General features: G+C 45.7%; 1 protein-coding gene across 4 annotated transcripts in view; it reads left to right on the top strand.

Annotated features, from left to right (window-relative positions):
* Window positions 1–20,845, top strand: part of dip2ba (disco-interacting protein 2 homolog Ba) — a 75,109-nt gene that overhangs the window by 10,846 nt on the left and 43,418 nt on the right. The gene's annotated exons all lie outside the window — the stretch shown is intronic.

The raw sequence follows: 20,845 nt of genomic DNA, 5'->3' as shown, positions 1-20,845 counted from the left end.
AAATAAACCTGGCGAGACAAATTCACTTTCATGGCTGAGCAGGGGGAAAACAAGCCACTCTTTGACACCACTTCACAAAAGCTATGCTGAAGTAGGGCCCCTTTAGAGGCTCCATGTAGGACTCAGTAAGGCATATTTGTGTTTGTCCGTTCTCTTTCTCTTCTCCTGTGCCCTGCTTGCACAGCCAAAGCAGAATGGTTTGTTGACACTGTTTCACACTGTCAGTCTAACTAACCGCTTGACTTGGCTGCCATATGCGAGTCACTGTTACACACACATACATGGCCTACCGACATTGGCCTACCCGACATTGGCCTTTTATTTTACCTTTATTTTACTAGGCAAGTCAGTTATGAACAAATTCTTATTTTCAATGACGGCCTAGGAACAGTGGGTTAACTGCCTGTTCAGGGGCAGAACGACAGATTTGTACCTTGTCAGCTCGGGAATTCGAACTTGCAACCTTTCGGTTACTAGTCCAACGCTCTAACCACCAGGCCTACCGACATTGGCCTACTGACTGACTTTTTGCTACAGGTACATATTATCTCTCTCTCTCTCATCTCTTATCAACTCATTGTCTGTGGTATTTGACCTACGCTCGTGAGATCAAGTTGGAGTGTTATGATAAGAATAAACAACTTGATTAATGGTGTCAATTTGATGAAAAAGACCAGATTCTGTCGGTCTACCTGTGTATGATTATGAACTGAGAAGCAACTTCAAACAAGCTGTTTGACTTTGGATAAATCTATATTTAGTCTCTCAGTAACATTTTAGCATTCTAATCTTGTCCTCATTCTCCCAGTGTCCTCTCTCTTCAATCTCTCTTCATCTCTCCCTCCCTCTTTCTTCACCCCCCTCGTCCCCCCCCCCGTCTCTCGGTCTCTCTTTATTACAGTGGGCTAGGCTCTCTGGATGTGGTCGTTAGACTGTGGATTGTTTGGACAGGGTGTGGAGAGCACTGAACATTTTCTAAGCAGTTGGTCACTTTCTAAATATAAAACAAGCTCATGGGTTTAGCCAGAGCTGATTTTTGATAGTGGGCAACATAGTTTGATACGGTACTGGACTGTGTAGTGGGTGGTATGTGTAAAGGAATCCCATGGTGCTTGATATCTTTCTAAATCCCTGTGGACGTATGGTCTGTTACTGGGTTTATTCAATTTCATGGATATGTCATGGGATTTAGGGCTGATTTTGATAGTACTGATACTGTACAAAACTATGCCCCCTGTCTCTGGTATGTGTAGCCTATGTCCCTGGGGGAAATCTTTAGGAATCTAGTTGTTGGTGGTCATTTCAACAATTGTTTATATCTTTCTAGTGCAGGCTATGTCGCTGCCTTGGGGATACTTTTCAGGAATCCAGTGGTTGATTTCAACAAAGTTGTGTCTGTCTAAATCCCTATGGACTGATTTTCCGTTACTTTGTTTGTGAGAATTCACAGTCTTCAGGAAACCCTCCCACCCTCCCACTGATCCTTATAATTTGTGTTTGTCTCAGAGCTGTGTGTGTGTGTGTGTGTGTGTGTGTGTGTGTGTGTGTGTGGACCCCTTAATTCAACTCTCTAGAGGAAAGCCAGAACAAAGGGTATGAAAACACTGAATGGGTGTGGTTTAAAAGGTAAAGAAAAGTTCAGTTGGCTGTAATAAGCTCTACATCAAGGTCTGTTAGACATTTATTAGTTTGAGGCTATCATTTCATAGGCTTATACCAACTGTAGCCTATAGCAACTGTGTAACAACAACTGAATAACATTGAACTATACCTTAGAGCAGTGGTTCCGGACCCCTTCAAACATTCAACCTCCAGCTGCGTACCCCCTCTAGCACCAGGGTCAGCACACACTCAAATGCACACAAAAAATCATACAGTGATGGAAAGACCTGTGTGTTGTCCTTGTTAATGCAACCAGAAAAGAGCTCCAACTTCTTAATCATAGCCTCAATTTTGTCCTGCACATTGAATCTAGTTGCGGAGAGTCCCTGTAATCCTAGATTCAGATCATTCAGGTGAGGAAAAAACATCACCCACACAGGCCAGTCGTGTGAGAAACTTGTCGTCATGCAAGCGGTCAGACAAGTGAAAATTAGGGCCAGTAAAGACAACTTTAAGCTCGTCTCTCTATTAAAAAATGTGACCGTACTTTGCTCCTTGATAACCAGTGCACTGGTATGTTGTAAAAACCGTTACATGGTCGCTGCCCATATCATTGCATAATGCCGAAAATACACGAGAGTTCAGGGGCCTTGCTTTAACAAAGTGAACCATTTTCACTGTCGTGTCCAAAACATCTTTCAAGCTGTCAGGCATTCCCTTGGCAGCAAGAGCTTTTCGGTGGATGCTGCAGTGTATTCGTGGCGTCGGGAGCAAATGCTTGCACGTGCGTTACCACTCCACTATGTCTCCATGTCATGGCTTTTGCGCCATCAGTACAGAAACCAACACATCTTGACCACCAAAGTCCATTTGATGTCACAAAGCTGTCCAGTACTTAAAAAATATCCTCTCCTGTTGTCCTGGTTTGCAGAAGAGGATGTCTTCCTTAATTGACACCCCCATAAACGTAACGGACATACACCAGGAGCTGTGCCAGGCCCGCCACGTCTGTTGACTCATCCAGCTGTAACGCATATAATTCACTGGCTTGTATGCAAACCAGTAGTTGTTTCAAAACATCTCCTGCCATGTCACTGATGCGTCGTGAAACAGTGTTGTTTGATGAAGGCATTGTCTATATAGTTTGTTTGGCCTTTTCCCCCAGCATTGTCCCAGCCATATCCTCTGCAGCAGGAAGAATTAAGTCCTCCACAATAGTATGGGGCTTGCCTGTTCTAGCCACTTGGTAGCTCACCATATAAGACGCTTCTAGCCCCTTGTTATTAATTATATCTGTTGCTTTTATACATGTCTTACTACTCGAAAGTCATCTTAATTCTCGCTCCAAAAACTCCTGTGGCTTATTTTTCAAATTGCCGTGTTTAGTTTCTAAATGTCTGCGCAAGACTGAAGGTTTTCCGCGAGAGAGTGAAGGTTAATGTGATCGTATGTTAATTATTTGACTTGGCTACCTGTATTTGACATTGTTGTTATTTCTCTGAACACTAGATTGTTTCATTTTATTTTTGGCAGTGAAATGAGGCTACTCAGGCGAGTCAAAAATGTATAGCCCTGTTGGAAAATCTAAATGTACTGTTTGAAAATGTGGGGGGGGAAAGGGCCTCCCGGGTGGCGCAGTGGTTAAGGGCGCTGTATTGCAGCGCCAGCTGTGCCATCAGAGTCCCTGGGTTTGCGCCCAGGCTCTGTCGTAACCGGCCGCGACCGGGAGGTCCGTGGAGCGACGCACAATTGGCCTAGCGTCATCCGGGAGGGCTTGGTCGGTAGGGATGTCCTTGTCTCATCGCGCACCAGCGACTCCTGTGGCGGGCCGGGCACAGTGAGCGGTAACCAAGGTTGCCAGGTGCACTGTGTACCCTCCGACACATTGGTGCGGCTGGCTTCTGGGTTGGATGTGCGCTGTGTTAAGAAGCAGTACGGCTGGTTGGGTTGTGTATCGGAGAGACTTTCAACCGTCGTCTCTCCCGAACCCGTACGGGAGTTGTAGCGATGAGACAAGATAGTAGCTACTACAACAATTGGATACCACGAAATTGGGGAGAAAAAAGGGGGAATAAAATTGAATTCAAAATGATTATTTTTATGTGAAACACATGTTTATTGAGCGTACCCCTGACGGCATTGGGCGTACCCCAGTTTGGGAATACCTGCCGTAGAGGAAGTGTTATAACCATTACAATCCATTAGTGAAAATTAGTCCAGTCTTAGTCACTTCCTGAATATGAGCTAACACATGTCATGTTATGGTCAGCTAGAGACGTCTTATTGCTGTAGTAGTGGGTTACGTTATGCAGTAGCCTGTGTCAGTGAATGGTGTCATTGACGACTGAGGTGGTAATGGTTTGGCCTAATGAGGTAATCCGTCTGTCACTGTGATGACTACTGGGAGGTAAGGAAGCAGGACTAGCAGTATCTGTTACACAAACTCATCTCTGTGTGTGTTCATCTGTATCTTCTCCCACACAGACTCCAATGACACACTGATGACTGTGGTGGTCTGGATGGTATCAAAGACTGAGGTCCTCTGTTCACCTCTAGCTACTCCTGCCCTGTCCCCCCTCAAAGAGACCTGGCATGTTCCTCCTCTGTCTTGGCCCACTACAACGAGCTCTAAAGAATGCAGTTAGTTTAAACCCTGCCTGAATCCAGACCCGAATAATCCTTTCTTTAAATCAAGACTTCCTCTACCAGTTCAAAACAGTACTACTCTATTGGTGTGGGAACTAGCTAATACGATTACAAGATGTAGCCTACCTAGCCCAATATGTAGCCTGCCTCCCGAGGGGCGCAGAGGTTTAAGGCACTGCATCTCAGTGCTAGAGGCGTCACTACAGTCCCTGGTTGATTCCAGGCTGTATCACAGCCGGCTGTGATTGGGAGTCCCTTAGGGTGGCGCACAATTCGCCCAGCATCGCCCGGGTTAGGGTTTGCCGGGTTATGTCGTAATAGTAAATAAGAATTTGTTCTTAACTGACTCGCCTAGTTAAATAAAAAAAAATAACATTAAAATAAAAAATACAAGCAGTGAACTAAGCTTGGTTTGAGAATGTGATTATCAATAATACATATAGGCCTATTCTATCTTGCACCTCTTCTTGCCTTTTACATGAAGTTTATATTTTAGTATCGGCCAAGAACATACTATGTAGTGTTTCAGACAGCACTCTTCCTTGGCCAGCTCGACTGTGTGAGTGTGTTGACCTTAGTGAGTCAGTGTGACATAGTAGAGTTCAGCAGGGGAGAGTAGGCTAAAGCGTCAAACATACATTTACCGCTGTGAACTACCATCATACTTCCACGTCTGGATAAGAGCCAATTAAACAAGGCTTGTAAATATGTCATTGTGGCCAGCGGCTCTGAACCAAGATTATCTTTACTGAGTCCACTCCAGATTAGGCTGCAGTTTATGAACAGCAGACCCCAAGGGGGAGTTACTACCCCCAGCTATGGTGGGGGCGTGGGAGAGAGGAGACGGCGGCTCTGTTCTGTGCCAGACTCCAGGCTACATTTAGCCAAGCTATAGGCAGGGAGAAATCCCTCCTCTTCTCCAATCTCCACTACCCACTCCATCCTCCACCCCTGCAGTGCAGCGCAGCAGCCTCCCAGGCTCCCACTTCAGCAAATTCCACTCATCCTCCAGCTCAAGACCAATCCTCCATTCCCCCCTGCACCTTTCTTCCCAACATCCATAACTCCATTTGAATAGGAGTTTCCCATCTTACTTTACCCTCCCGTCCCACTTTCCCACACTGTCTGATCCAGGCCAACACTTTTTCTCCACACAAAAACTGTCTATCATCGTTCTCGCGCAGATTCTCACGACTAGCCTATAAGCCTACTTATAGATAATCCACGGTTTGTTACTTCATTCCTCAAAATGAAAGAGTTTGTAGCTCTTGTAAATTGCTTAGTCAGTCAGTGAAGGTTTAGAAGGTACCTAAACACACCTACTTTGTTGCTGCTATACAGTTGTCTGACTGTTAGCATACTGGCTAGGTTAATAATGGTGATTACTGTTGGGACCTTAGCCTACATTGATGCTAGCTCTCTAGTCTACAGTATTCTTGCACATCCAGACATTCCACCGTATTCCTAGAACGGCCGGAGTCGAGGCTAGCTTCATGGTCATGTGAGAGACTTCCCTGTGGCGTGGAGTCCGACCTAGTGTGACTTCGCTAACCTCTCCCTGGCAGGTACTGTCTGCCTCCCACCCACTCATCAGTAGCCTACATGATGGCTCATGGCCCTGCTGTCAGGACTATTGAACCTGCTTACGTTTCATATGATTTCAGTCCGTTTCTGATATGAACAAAACCTTGCCCATGGTAGGAGTGTTCGGGAAGTAACTTTTGGACCTGAATGCCAAAACAATCAGGAGCTAGAGGTGCATAAATTGACCAATTTTGCATACCCCACCATACCATGTTTCAATCACAAAAACAAATAGAGGTTTTAGTTTAGCTAATATACAGGTAAACTAAACTCAAGCTCTAACACCCTCCTCTCTCACTTTAGAAAGACAAAGGGCCGTTATGTAGGGAGTGCTGCCTGACTGCATGGCAGACTAGTGTTTCAACATAGCTCTGTGTGACACCACCAGGGAAAGTGAAGTATCATGTTTCACTGCAGTAATGTTGTAGTATTAATGTAAAGTGATACAGGCCAGGGCTGACGGCTACTTAAATTAGAACAACTCATTTCAACACTCACGATAACCTCAAATAGGAAAAATATTCAATCCACCACAACCATCCTAGGCTCCGGCTTGATCTGTAAACATATTGAAGCTAATCTATAACAAACCAGTTAAAGGTGAGGTGATACAAGTTAATCTACAGGCACGGACAGACTGGCCAAGGGCGGAGAGACATGATTGTGATAAAGTGACAGTAGTCAGCCCTAGTTATCCCCCTTGTCAGATTTTGCATAAAATAATCTGATTATAGAGGGAGTTGTGGATTACGGCAGGCATGAGATGGGAGTGTGTTTGGAATGGAGATAATAGATGATAGAGAGGTCTCAGCGGGAATGTCCCACTCCCTCTGACTGTACTGTACGCACTACTCAGCTAATGGAAGAGGGATGGTATTAGTTATAATGATGAACTGAGTCAATGTAGATTTTTATTGCCTTCTGATCTATTAACAGGACCTCAGGTTAAATTCTGAGTTTGTTTTCAGCCCAACATCAGCCCCTCAACTTGGTTTGGTGGTAAGAGCGATCTGGCTGGAAAAATGTAACAATTCTCAAATTCATAGACCGTTATTGATGCAAGGACCTTTATGGATGCCAGAGTTGTATTGTCTCTTCTCTCTTACCAGTCTTTCTGGTTAAGACAGTGGGAGTGTCTCATGTTGTAGTGTTCCTAGTTCAGGCCGAGGGGAACTGATAGTGTGCCTGTGGAAAGAGGAAGTGGGAGATAAAGATGTTGCTTCCTCCCAGAGCTGCATGGGACCAGCCACCAGTCCGATCCGTCCATTCAACCGTAATTAGACCTGTCGATCTGCATACGTTCAGTAGGGGGCTGACTGATCACAGAGGGGTCATTTACCGACATGTTGAGAGACATTTATAGAGCGCAAGAGGCTGTGTGTACGTTATATGAGCATGTGTTTTCGCTGTGTTCTTCACGCTCCGCTGTGGTACACGTGGGTGGGGGGTGGTGGTGGGTGGGTGGGGGGGGGTTGACACAGGAAGACACAGATCAGTTTAGAATTGATTGACATCCGTTGCCACTCTCAGCCACAACCTCAAGAATAACAATGAGAATGATGTTGAGTTTATCACTTTACATTTTCTGTTTTCAAGTGAAATGGATGTCAGTGTGCTGCTAACATTAAAGCTTCCTCCACTGCCCCTGTCATCATACCCGACTCGAACCAGTGATCCTCACACGTAACCGTGCACACGTAACCGCAACCGCCCGCCTTGACAACATACCAGCCGTTTGAGTCAAAAAAGATCTAATTCGATAGCTCCACCGGCGACATTCCAAGCTGCTGTGGAGTGAGTTTACGTTCTTAACTCCGTTACACAAGCTCTAAAATGGATAAAGATGCATTGTTACTAAAGATGTTGTTTACTCACACCATTTCACAATGAATTCAACTGTTTCAGGAAGGGCTTAGTGTCCCTGAGCCAGGATTCCCAAAGCCCCCTAGTCTCAAATGCTTAGTTTAGCGTATTTACAGTGACTGTAGTCTAATCTGATTTTGTGTGTGTGTGTTAGTTGGGGGTGTGTGGCCGTTAATCAGCGCATTACCACACCAACCCAGTCCTCCTGTCTGCTAGCGTCAACCATTAGCTCATCCCAGGCTCATCCAAGTCTCTTAGAATAGAAACTACTACTGTTCTCTCTCCTTAGTTATCACTGACCATGACCATATTCCTAATCTAGCAATACTGCTGTGGAAGCTATAAATGGTAGCCTATTTTATATTTAGGCCTAAAGTACATATTAAATACCATTTTAGTTACAGCATTTACTCTGGTTGAGTTATACATGAAGAAGTGTCGGTTAGTAGTTGAATGAAATACGGTAACTAGACTGCTACCCTAGCATGGCAAGAAATCTCTCTGGGGTCAGTTACTAGTCTGTATATTAGAACATACAGCATTTACAGTGCTGACCTCAAACTTTGACCTTGGTGGGGTTAACATGAAGAAACATAATCACCAGTGAACTAAGGGGTTGAGCTGAAAGGATGAGCTGTCCAAGGGTGTTGAGTGGCTGAATGACTATATAATGGAACATCAGACTAATTCCTTGATAAAATGGCATAATATCCATCCGGGCCTCCCTATGGGTTAAATGTAAAAAGAGGTCAGTAATGACAGAATGGCTTTAACATTAAAGCCAAACAACTAGTTAAGGTAAACTGTGTGTTTTTTTATTTCTATAAACTGGTCTGGGAACAGTGACAAGCGAGGGAGAGGAGGCGGGTCAATGACCTCAAGCTGACCCTTGTCCTTCAGCTGTCTGTCAGAGATCAGACCTTAAGGCGTCAGCATGCTTCAGTTCGGCTGACGCCTAGCCGAACTCAGCTAACCGAACAAGTGTCCTCGCATACTCCCTTAAAAGACCTTCTTTTAAGTAAAGAGAGAAGATGGTAATGTTATGAGGGCAGTGTATGATGAGTGTGTAACTTAATCATGTTTAGGGAGTCAGAGATCTCTCAGCCCTGCTGACGGGAGCTGTGCGACGGTGCCATGACGTGCACCGCACACACGCTTCCTCTCTGTACTCTGGGTCCTTTCCCCTCCCCACCAAGAACAGAGAGTCCAGGAAGCTCCCAAAACCTCTCATATCCGACTGATAAACACACCACACACACACACTGACTGAGACACACTCACTGAGACAGAAACAGATATGAAGTGTAAACACATACTGGTGCTGGGTGATATGGCTTACAAAAAAAATCTAATTTATGGGTGATTCACGATATACTGTATATCTCAATTTTGGGGGGGGTTCCTCTAAAGAAGCATTGTTGTATAATTAAAGGTCAAAAACACTGCATTTCAAACAGTCAGTCATAATCTAATAAATTGTGAAGTTATATCTAGATTAAATAAAAGCCTCCCATAACCATAAAGTACCTAATAATTGAATCCAAATAGTTCAACCTGCTTTTTTTTTTGTTGCAATAATCACTGATCTGGCTTTCACGTCTGTCTATTAAAATGCCCTTTTTTGTTACAAACTTAACTAGAACCATGCATAATGCACATCCACTAATAATGTCTAACTTCTTGTAGCAGGTATTAGACTATAGAACATTAAGAGGTCTCATCAACAATCGCTAAAGCCCACGAGCTAGTGATTTGCCAGCTAATCTTTATATTTCAGGTTTAGCCAACTTGGATCTATTTACTAGCTAACAAGGTCGAATTGTTATGAACACACCCTTCTGTCTGTCTTCAACTGTTTGAAAAAGCATGTTAGCCTGTCCACTTTGTTCAGATGTTGAAATCAAGTGGCCTACCTTATTTCTCAGTACCTTAGTCCGGTCTTGTGACCACATTGAGTGTCTCTTCTTGTCTCGGTGGGCATTGCGTATACTCACTTCTTAATCCCCACTGATGCGTATCAAAGTAGTGTAGTGAAGGTATACGACTTATCAATTATGTAGTACAATAGGGAAATCTTGGACAAAGTAGCCTACACAATCGCGACGCACGCCAAATATATTCCCCTAGTTTCAGCGGAATATCATCTGCAGGCAGCAAGAGTGCAGCTCTGAACTGGTTTTGGCATGGAGCTGTTCACAGAAGAATGACATCGGTAGCCAGTTGGGTAGGAAAGATGTTTGAACTTACCAGCTAACTAAAGCAACAATGGGTATGCAAACCAAGTATTCAAAAAGTTTAGTCCGAAGTGTTGGTTAGTAGACTATTTGTGTTGCGCAATTGTCATCATGTGTAGTTTGCATCGGGGGCGTAGTGTAGACATGGATGGGCCTGGGTGGACAGAGGCCCACTGGGGAGCCAGGCCCTGACTGGCCCACCCAATCAGATTGATGTGGTTTAAGCATTGTTGTTGACTTTAACCATCATGTTTGTATATTAAAAAAGTGTGATTTTCAGAGTGAAAACTCTTTAAGGTACACGCGGGGTGCATTTCCTTCACTGGGCAAAATTAGAGTATAGCAAATTCTCCAGGCACCACTACTCCACTGCATAGGGCGATGGAAAGAGCAGTCACACACAGCATAATACTAAAGGATAAGATGTCCATAAACTCTGACATAATAAGCCGTTAGGTCCCAATCGTAAGAATACAAAACACAACCATTAAGCGTTTCCCAATTGAAATGTACAACTATTACTTCCCATTACAAAAAAAAAACCATTTCACGTTTAGCACACAAAGTAACCGGTGACCTATAGTTTCAAGTAGAACTGACAGCGTTTTGACTACTTTGCAGATATGAAACAAACAATCATAATATCAGTCAAAAGTTTGAGGTTTTAAAAATAGGTTGTGTTTGACTCAATGTATAATTCACCAATTCATTTCTTGGTAGTCCTAGATCAGGTTGTAAATCACAGCTGGCCTGGTACATTGTTTTCTGCCTCCCGTTCAGGATGCACTGTTTCAGTTTAAATGACTCAATATTCTGGACAAGAAGGGACGAATGTAACTAAGGCTGGGAATGTCAATACAATCAAGCTAGCACGGGCAATGATCACAAAGTCAGTCGTAACGTGGCTAATAGGCTAGCATATCTATTTATGTAGCAAGCTAAAAACACAAAGCCTAATGTTAGCTAGCTGCTAGCAGGATGTCATGACATTGGAGGAGTGGGTGAGTCACTGACTTTTCCCCCTCATATTGTTTTTTTTGGTGGATATACACAGCTAGAGATACAGGTGTCATTTGGTTAGCTAGCAAGAACTTGAACGGCTTATCTAGTTAGCATATCTCTTGTGTTTGAAAATTCACTCTGGCTATCTACTCTGATTTCAGAGCCCTCTCGTCAGAGCGCAGAACAACTGATGAATTTACGAACGCGCAACATCCGCTGAATATGACCGGTGTCCGTTAACAGGCAATAAAAGTAATAATTAGTCAAGAACGCTCTAGATAACATTCCAACAGCCTAACCAGGTCTGTTAGGGTGAATAAAATGGTCAGAGTGAGGTGTTCTTTCATTTGTGTCTGGAAGTAGCAAGCTAGCCAACTTTAGCCAGTTAGCATGGGTGCTTGGTTGGGACAAGTATGCATTGGCAGGCAAGCTGCAGAAGGAAGTGGAGGCTACAATTCTCCATTGCAATTTTGACGGACAACTAGCTGAAAAAGTTTGAGAGGGTTTATCTAATGTTCCTCTGTTCAATTTTAGCTCTGGCTAGCATTAGTTGTTGTTCGTGTTGTTGATGTGCATAACTGAGGGAGATAGAGCCTACCTTTTCATGGTTGTTTGATCAATAGGACTGTAAAGTTCTCAAATGTAAGGGGACTCCCATGGTGTTTACATATTTGCAGAAATCCATTCAGGTGTATTTTGTGGCTTTTTTTTTGGCAAATGCATTCTAATGACCTAAAGTCGCGCGGTTGCAACTGCTTGTAAACATACAGTCCAGTTCAAAGGGAATGATGGCAGGCCTGTGTGGCAAATGTCTTGTTTGTATAAAGGCGTACTGTTATACTCTATAGTGCACCAGTCTGTGTAGACTCCGGTCCTGGACAAGACAGGTGTTTTTATTTGGTTTTATTGACTATTATTTTATTTATCTATTAATTGTCCAAACGCACGGCCACTTTCCCGCTCTACATTGCTATCGAATTTTCACAAATGCCTTAGTATATGTAATTCCTAAACATTCTAAGAATTTATGAAATGTCCATATCGAAGTGGTCACTTTTCAGTCTTTCTTCCTGGGGGTGTATATGAACAGATTTTTGTAAGATTTAATTTAGCTAAAATGCTGTTAGTTCCACTTTAAATGCATTAATGTTTCACACACAGAAGTTATTTTCAAAGAGATGGCTAACAGCAGCAAGCGCGCTGCAATAAACAACACAGTTCCCCTCACCAGAGGATCATTTGGAACCTTACTTCTTGTTGAAAGTTATTCTTGAAAAGGGTGAAGCTAACAAATTAGCAACAACATTCTCTTTGATAAAATCTGCTGTAGCTGCGGCTGATGCAAACTAGCCGACAACAAAAGCTAGCTAGCTAGACCATGGGATAACTACTGCTCGCTATTGCACAGTGACATGTTGTTCTTCAAGAAGGAAGAAGTTTCCATACGTTTTTGTAAAAAATGTCCCACCCATTAACTCGATGTGATTGGTTGATTCCAATGTCACTCACAAATTTTGCCCTAATACAGTTGAATGACAGATGCCTTCATCTAGCTTCTCATGGCCTAGCCAATGGCTGACTTGGCTAGCTAGATTTATCTCCCCGGTGTCAACCCTTTAATTTCTAACAAAAACTGAGGAGATTAAATCAGAACATCCTTGAAAATAATAATATACAGTGCCTTCGGAAAGTTTTCAGACCCCTTGACTTTTTCCACATTTTGATACTTCGCAGCCTTATTCTAAACTTAAATAAAAACATATCCTCAGCCATCTACACACAATACCCCATAATGATGAAGCAAAAACAGGTTTTTAGAACTTTTTGCAAATGTATAAAAAAATAATTTACATAAGTATTCAGAACCTTTTCCATGAAACTCAGTTGCATCCTGTTTCCATTGATTATCCTTGATGTTTCAACAACTTGTTTGGAGTCCACCTGTGGTAAATTTAAATTGACTGGACATGATTTGGAAAGGCACACGCCTGTCTATATAAGGTCCCACAATTGACAGTGCATGCAAGAGCAAAAACATGAGATCGAAGGAATTGTCTGTAGAGCTCCGACACAGGATTGTGTTGAGGCACAGATCTGGGGAAGGGTACCAAAACATTTCTGCAGCATTGAAGAACACAGTGGCCTCCATCATTCTTAAATGGAAGATCTTTCTTCACCACCAAACGCTTCCTAGAGCTGGCCACCTGGCCAAACTGAGCAATCGGTGGAGAAGGGCCTTGGTCAGGGAGGTGACCAGGAACCCAATAGTCACTGACAGAGCTCTAGAGTTCCTCTGTGGAGATGGGAGAAACTTGCAGAAGCACAACCATCTCTGCAGCACTCCACCAATCAGGCCTTTATGGTAGAGTGGCCGGACAGAAGACACTCTTCAGTAAAAGGCACATGACAGCCCGCTTGGAGATTGCCAAAAGGTACCTAAAACTCTGACCATGAGAAACAAGATTCTCTGGTCTGATGAAATCAAGTTTGAACTCTTTGGCCTCAATGCCAAGTGTCACGTCTGGAGGAAACCTGGCACCATCCCTACAGTGAAGCATGTGGGTGGCAGCATTATGCTGTGGGGATGTGTTTCAGCGGCAGGGACTGGGAGACTAGTCAGGATTGAGGCAAAGATGAACGGAGCAAAGTACAGAAAGATCCTTGATGAAAACCTGCTCCAGAGCACTCAGGACCTCAGACTGAGGCGACGGTTCACCTTCCAACCGAACAACAACCCTTAGCACACAGCCTAGACAAAGCAGGAGTGGCTTTGGGACAAGTCTCTGAATGTCCTTGAGTGAACCAGCCAGACCCCGGAAACCCATCGAACATCTCTGGAGAGACCTGAAAATAGCTGTGCAGCAACGCTCCCCATCCAGCTTGACAGAGCTTGAGAGGATCTGCAGAGAGGAATAGGAGAAACTCCATAAAAATACAGGTATGCCAAGCTTATAGCGTCATACCCAAGAAGACTCAAGGCTATAATCGCTGCCAAAGGTGCTTCAACAAAGTACTGATTAAAGGGTCTGAATACCTACAGTATTTCTTATTAGTGACCTTTAGTGATGGAGTGCCATATGATGACCTGGTCTCCACAATCACCCGACCTCAACCCAATTGAGATGGTTTGGGATGAGTTGGACCACAAAGTGAAGGAAAAGCAGCCAACAACTACTCAGCATATGTGGAAAAGCATTCCAGGTAAAGCTAGTTGAGAGAATGCCAAGAGTGTGCAAAACGATCAAGGGAAAGGGTGGCCGCTTTAAAAAAAAAAAGTATACTTTGTTTTTATTGTAGGAACACAAAGAAAGTACAAAAAGTAAAATAAAAGAACAACAACAAAGATCTGGCAGTTACAGTGCACGTCATACCTTCATTATATTAGTTACATTGACATCTTTGAATTAAACCTTTTTCAAGTATGAAACCTGTTTTTAAAGTATTCCTGACCTTGCGTATGATCTCTTGTGTTCTTAAAGCAAAGGTCATACGCTCCATGTGGTGTATTTATTTTACATTGTCTATCCATTGTGTCACTGTGGGAGGGTCTTTTTGTAGCCATTTCCTAGTGACATCCTTTTTACTGGCTGCAAGTAGGACCTTCAAGAGGTACTTTTCTCCAAGTACAAAGACATGAATGTTTGTACTATATCAAATCCCATTATTTTTCCAATGTTAGATCTTTATTTCTCCCCAGTAAGTTTCGATTGCGGGGCAAGTCCAAAAGATATGAGAGTGTTAGGGTGGCTGCTTTTGAAGAATCTAAAATATATTTAATTTGTTCAACACTTTTTGGGGGGTTACTACATGATTCCATATGTGTTATTTCATAGTTTTGATGTCTTCTGCAATGTATAATATAGTCAAAATAAATTAACCCTGGAATGAATTTTTGCTTCCGAACTTTTGACCTGTACTGTATGTAAATGTAATATTTCATTTTTAAAATTTAATTATACATTTGCAAAAATGTCTTATCCTGTTTTTGCTTTGTCATTTAAATCGAATCACATTTGGTCACATGCACCGAATACAATCAGTGTAGAGACCAAGGTCATATGTTGAAATGCTTACTTACAAACCCTGTGGGGGTATTGTTTGTAGATTGATGAGAACCCCCCCCAATTTAATCAATTTTAGAATAATGCTGAAACTTAACATTTGAAAACTGAAATACTTTCTGAATGCACTGTAATTAATATTAATATCATAATCCTTATTTTAGAAATCCTTAGCCCTTCTCTGACTCGGCCTCGCTCCCGGTCTCGGTCATGACTCGGTCTCGCTCCCGGTCTCGGTCATGACTCGGCCTCGCTCCCCCTCCCGGTCTCGGTCATGACTTGGCCTCGCTCCCCCTCCCGGTCTCGGTCATGACTCGGTCCCAGTCTCGGTCATGACTCGGTCTCGCCCCCCCTCCCGGTCTCGGTCATGACTCGGCCTCGCTCCCCCTCCCGGTCTTGGTCATGACTCGCTCCCGGTCTCGGTCATGACTCGGCCTCGGTCATGACTCGGCCTCGCTCCCCCTCCCGGTCTCGGTCATGACTCGGCCTCGCTCCCGGTCTCGGTCATGACTCGGCCTCGCTCCCCCTCCCGCTCTCGGTCATGACTCTGCCTCGCTCCCCCTCCCGGTCTCGGTCATGACTCGGTCTCGTTCCCCCTCCCGGTCTCGGTCATGACTCGTTCCCGGTCTCTGTCATGACTCGGACCCGCTCCCGGTCTCAGTCTCAGCCTCGGCCCGCTCCCCTCCCGGTCTGGTCATGACTCGGTCTCGGTCATGACTCGGTCCCGCTCCCCCTCCCGGTCTCGGTCATGACTCTGCCTCGCTCCCCCTCCCGGTCTCGGTCATGACTCGGCCTCGCTCCCCCTCCCGGCTCGCTCATGACTCAACCTCGCTCCCGGTCTCGGTCATGACTCTGCCTCGCTCCCCCTCCTGGTCTCGGTCATGACTCGGCCTCGCTCCCCTTCCCGGTCTCGGTCATGACTCGCCCTCGCTCCCCCTCCCGGTCTCGGTCATGACTCGGCCTCGCTCCACTCCCGGTCTCGGTCATGACTCGGCCCCGCTCCCCCTCCCGGTCTCGGTCATGACTGCCTCCCGGTCTCGGTCATGACTCGGCCTCGCTCCCGGTCTCGGTCATGACTCGGCCTCGCTCCCGGTCTCGGTCATGACTCGGTCTCGGTCATGTCTCGGTCATGACTCGGCCTCGCTCCCCCTCCCGGTCTCGGTCATGACTCGTTCCCGGTCTCTGTCATGACTCGGACCCGCTCCCGGTCTCAGTCATGACTCCGGCCCGCTCCCCCTCCCGGTCTCGGTCATGACTCGGTCTCGGTCATGACTCGGTCCCGCTCCCGGTCTCGGTCATGACTCGGTCCCACTCCCCCTCCCGGTCTCGGTCATGACTCGGACCCGCTCCCCCTCCCGGTCTCGGTCATGACTCGGTCCCGCTCCCCCTCCCGGTCTCGGTCATGACTCGGGCCCGCTCCCCCTCCCGGTCTCGGTCATGACTCGTCCCGCTCCCCCTCCCGGTCTCGCTCATGACTCGGTCCCGCTCCCCCTCCCGGTCTCGGTCATGACTCGGGCCCGCTCCACCTCCTGGTCCGGTCGCTCGTCCCGCTCCCCCTCCCGTTTTCGGTCATGACTCCGCCCCGCTCCCCCTCCCGGTCTCGGTCATGACTCTCTCCCCCTCCCGGTCATGACTCTCTCCCCCTCCCGGTCATGACTCGGTCTCGCTCCCCCTCCTGGTCTCGGTCATGACTCAAACTCGATTTGCTCTCGTCTTGAATCGGTCTCGTTTTAGGTGGTCTCGAACACAACACTGCTTATTACACATTTCTGAAACACAGACTAGACAGCTAGTACTGTATGTCTTTGGCTAAAATGCTGCTAGCGGTACGGTACGTGGTACCCCAATGCCACGCGGAACAAACTGAGCATACATTTTCCAGAATCAATGTTCATTGATACTCTCGTTTTAGTAGTGTCTGCTCTGAATGCAATTAAAGTAGTTGAGACATAAAAAGAGTATTGTTAGAAAAGATCACTTCTCCTTTATTACAGTAAAATAAAGTCAACAATGTGTTGGTGTCCATATGACCAATTCTGTTGCACCAAACCTCAAATGCAAATGTCGAGTTGAGACCGCTTGTCAGAGGAAGATGTGATCTCTCAACGTTGTTGGTGTGAGAGGCAGGGGGAGGGGCTTGGTGTTTGTAAACCAGAAGAAGAGGCGAAGCGAGAGGTTTCACTTTCTAAAATATGTTCAAAATAAGGCCAATGCATTTCTATGGGCTTATTTGGGACCTAAGCTTGACGCCTGCCTTCCCGCCTTTGGTACAACAGCTCCCATTGTTAGGGCGGAGATGCATCTCGTCATTATACACCGATCTCTGGTGTAAATGGGAAGGTGAACACAGCACAGGAGCGAAGGAGACGAGACCAAAAATACAACATGAAAACAAGCAGACATAAATGCCCAAAAAGCCTTGATTCTTGCGATACATGCTTTTGGAATATCACGCAAAAACATACATTCATATGAATTCGATATATTGCAGCCCTAACTGGTGCTGCTGTGCTGACACATATGGATCTGGTGGCCCACCGTGCCACTGCATCGCTAGCTAATTCAGCACTCATTCTTCTGAACACTGTAACCCCCCCAACCTGCATTAACCTGCTCCAGCGTTACACTCACACACTCCGCAGAATAGCATCACCCACACACCACAGAAAAGCATTGTGCACGCACGCGCATACACACACTATCAGAATAGCATCTCACACATGCACATACACAGTTTGTCCAGTGAGCCAGTTGGCCCAGTCAGTTAGGAGACTGTTCTCCCATCAGCACATTCCTTTAGGTGGTGTCCCAAATGGCACATTATTCCCTATATAGTGCACCACTTTTGTCCAGAGCCCTATGTGCCCTAGTCAAAAGTGGTGCACTATTTCAGGAATGGGGTGCCATTTGGTGCACATTCCTGTAGTCTCAATAAACTGCGAACTGCTTTTGGCAGGGGAGACTGGGTGGGGTAACGCTCATATCCTGCCCTTAGACCTCTCGCACACGCACGCACGCACACACAAACATTTCTCAAAACATGCAACAGTTTTTTTCCAAAAGCATTATTTATATCTCTCTCTAATACACAAACTGTAGCAAGTGTTGCTCACAAGCTGTTGGTGAGTGCAGACTTGACCAGGTCACAGCCCACTCTGTCTGCCCAGCTCCAACTCCAGGTCTGGATGTCTGCTGCTGTCTATGGTGGTGCTGTGTGGTGGTGCCAGTCTGTGCCTGCTGTTGTGTCCCACCCCATCACCAGTACAGGCACCCCTCTGTCTCTCTGTGTTAATGACCCGACATCAGTCACAGTTCAGGGCTCATGCTTGGAGTAGGCCAGAACTCTCTCTCACACAATGGAGCTCCAGTCCACTACTCCTCACTAACATCAATCTACCACTTACTGTGGCAGAGCGTGGGGCCAACTCCCTCTCTGTGTGTTTGTGTGTGAAAGACGGAAAGAGTGTGTTTGTCTGTAATGTAGGCCTTTGCGTACGTTTGTGTGTGGGTGTGTGTGTGTGTCCCTGTTTGTGTGTGTCTTGTAGTTGCTGTTTCCGTGCCAGATTTTCAGGCAGCGGTAACAATGTGTGTATCCAGGCATGAACACATTGCTGAATACTGGGAGCCCCTACAGCACTCTGACACAGAATGAAAAAGCACTCAGAACTCTTTTCTCTCTCTCTCTCCTCTCACTTAGTTGGTTTCTCTACCTATCACTCTGTTACTCTCCTTCTCTCTGTCACTCTTTCTATTTTTCCCACTTGGTCTCTTTTTGTTACCCTTTCTCACTCCTGCAGTCACTCTTACTTTCTCTCGCTCTTGTGGCCCCTGCCCCTTTTCTCTGATTGACGTTGCAAATAATACTGTCCCCAAAAACAACCCACAGCAGTAGTTCTCTCATGTTCAATAGTTGTTGTTCTACTCAGTAATATCAAGCGCAGAGCGAGAGAGAGAGAGATGCCAGTGCCTTCAAGATAAAACACACACCACCCCAGGCCCAGCAGCTTATCAAACGCCTCCATCGGTCTCTCTCTCTCGCTCCCTCGCGTTATTTGTTCCTTCTCACTTCCCCAACCAGTTTCTCTCATTGTACGTTTATCTTCCTCTAGTCTGGGCTGCAGCACACACCACCCCTGTCCCTCCACAAGTCAGTGGGAGTTGTAGTAGGAGGTGGTGTAGGGGTATAAAGCCGTCCCAGACAGGTTCGGCTGGCGCCTAGTAGAACCTGGCTAAGCAAACCGAACGAGCGTGCTCGCTCGCATACTCCCTTAAAGACATTCGCTTGAAAAGGGGAAGAGCGGAAATAGTGCTGGTAATACTCAACTACGGCCAAACAAGGAAGTGACGACGACACCCAAGCAAGGAAGAGGCGCGCTGTAGAAATAATATGTTCACAGAGAGAGACACTTGACTGGCGAGAAAATGGAAGTTGTGGGAATTGCCCGGTATCTACTAAATTCACTTTACCTAGCAACACATATAAAAGGAGAAGATAGTCAGTGCGCCCACTCAACAGAGAAGGAACAACGGAGGGGGGGGGGGGGGGGGCGCCCAATTGATGAGGAGCAACATTTTGTGTACTTCAGGATGAATTGGCCTTTACATGCTAGTCTTTATATGATGCAAGGGCTGGAATCGTAGAGGTGCAGGTACTTCTGTACCTCCTCGACCAAGCAACGCTGCAAGTTGTTGTCGTTCGCCATTTTGAATCCACACTGAGTTTCGGCTGAATCGAGAAGAAGAGCCTCGATTTACCCTTACATTTGACGAATCACAAATGAAGGGGCGTAGACTTCGGCTCCCGAAGTTCGACTTTGCTCAAGAATAAATGACGTGTGCACGAACAGCCAGGAAAAAACCTTGCCGAAGACCAACACCGTACATAATTCATGCACAAGCTGTGTCGAACTGTTTCAAATGGAAGCATGCGGACGCCTTAAAGGGTAACTCTCAACCCCAATTTCAGCCTTTGCCCATTATTACGATGGATGTAGCTATGAGTATAAGCGTGTAATCCTCATAGCCTATACGTTTTCTTTCTTTGTAAAAGCACGGTAAAGCAGAAACTTTGAATTTGGTCATACGTGGAAATGTGCCTTACTGCTTTTAAAAACAAATGTTGTGATACGTCAGTCGTCTAGTCAAGGAAGCGTCATATGCAAAATATTTTGGCACACCCCACTTATCACGACCATTGCCAAATAAGGCGTGCCGTCACTTGCTTTTATAGTTAGCTTTGAGGTGGTACCACCCAGCACATCTAGAAGGGAGTGTATTTCATGCCGAACCCCCCCACCCCCCTTGAGATGACTGAGAGGCTCTACATCACGATTTCAATGGTAGAGTTGAACCATTAGGGGCAAAAAGAGCTAGATTTCCTACTAAAATATCAAAATACATCACTTTTGCAACAAACTGTTAAAATGAAGACCAGAATTGACATGTTTCACTATAACTAAGCCTAAAACATCTGAGTTTCTATTAAAAAAAAGTTTTTCAAATCTTCACAGTTTTAAGGGAGGTTTAGGAGGAATGGGATGCGGAGATACAGACCCCCAGGCCTCCTCTCTACTCCACTTAGACTGACTCTTATCTCTCCCTGTGACGCTATCGCTGGTCACAGATAAGGGGATGTGTGTGAGTGTGTACGCGCCCGTGCCTGCCTGCCTGCGTGCCCGTGCGTGTGTGTGTTTTGGGGGAGCCTAGGGAGTGTTTGGACTTTGCAGTTGTGGGAGGGCTGGCCCAAACGCTCTCCCCCTTTCACCCTCCACCCCCACACCCCCCCCTAGAGAATGAAGAATAGGGGAAAAGAGGAGAGGGGGGAGTTGGGTTCCATGTGAAACTACCTCCCAT

The sequence above is a fragment of the Oncorhynchus nerka genome, linkage group LG20, assembly GCF_034236695.1.
Source record: "Oncorhynchus nerka isolate Pitt River linkage group LG20, Oner_Uvic_2.0, whole genome shotgun sequence".
NCBI lineage: Eukaryota > Metazoa > Chordata > Actinopteri > Salmoniformes > Salmonidae > Oncorhynchus > Oncorhynchus nerka.
This window is presented reverse-complemented; position numbering and strand designations above follow the sequence as displayed.